The following is a 751-nucleotide window of genomic DNA, read 5'->3' on the forward strand; positions in this document are numbered from 1 at the left end:
GGCCGGGCGAACGTTCCCGCGGAGGCCAGAGGGGTTGCTTCGAACTTGCGGCCCCCCCGGCTGGGTCGAGAGTCCGGGAGGCTGGGTGGTGGCCTGTTGGTCCCTGGAGGCACCTGGGGACTTACTTGAGCCGAGGGCCCAGGCATTTTGACCCCTAATCTAGTGCTCTTCCCGCAAGACCCCGCCCCGTTCCCAGTGTATACAAACCACCTTCGGGGGGATGGACCACAGAGTCCATGGGGGTCGGGGAGAGGGTGTTGGAGATGCCAGGGGCCCCGGGTCAGGGGTGGGCCTGAACTTGTCTCTGCCCGCGGAGCCTAGAGGTGGGCACTGCCTTACTCTGGTTCTTCCTAGAGCAGTGGTTCTCAACCTTCCTAATGCCGCGACCCTTTAATACAGTTCTTCATGTTGTGGTGACCCCCAATTTCATTGTTACAAATTGAACATAATTAAAGCATAGTGATTAATCACAAAAACAATATGTAATTATATATGTGTTTTCCGATGATCTTAGGCGACCCCAAAGGGGTCGCGAACCACAGGTTGAGAACCGCTGTCCTAGAGAGTCGGGTGGGGCAGTTGCTGCGCTGTTGGGGGCCCTCCCCCAGCTGCCACTCCCTCTGTTGTTGAAAGGGGGACGCGGGCAGGTGTGTTGGGGGCGGAGCTGGGCCCCGGGCCGTGGGGACCTTTGTTCTGGTTACAGCTCTGTCGGGTGGCGGTGGCCTTGCTGGGCTCCTGGGTGGTTCTTGGG

General features: G+C 59.4%; 1 protein-coding gene across 1 annotated transcript in view; it reads left to right on the plus strand.

Annotated features, from left to right (window-relative positions):
- POC1A (POC1 centriolar protein A) overlaps positions 1-751 on the plus strand; it is a 38,135-nt gene that overhangs the window by 447 nt on the left and 36,937 nt on the right. The window lies entirely within an intron of this gene.

Source organism: Myotis brandtii, unplaced genomic scaffold, assembly GCF_000412655.1.
Source record: "Myotis brandtii unplaced genomic scaffold, ASM41265v1 scaffold693, whole genome shotgun sequence".
Taxonomy (NCBI): Eukaryota; Metazoa; Chordata; class Mammalia; order Chiroptera; family Vespertilionidae; genus Myotis; species Myotis brandtii.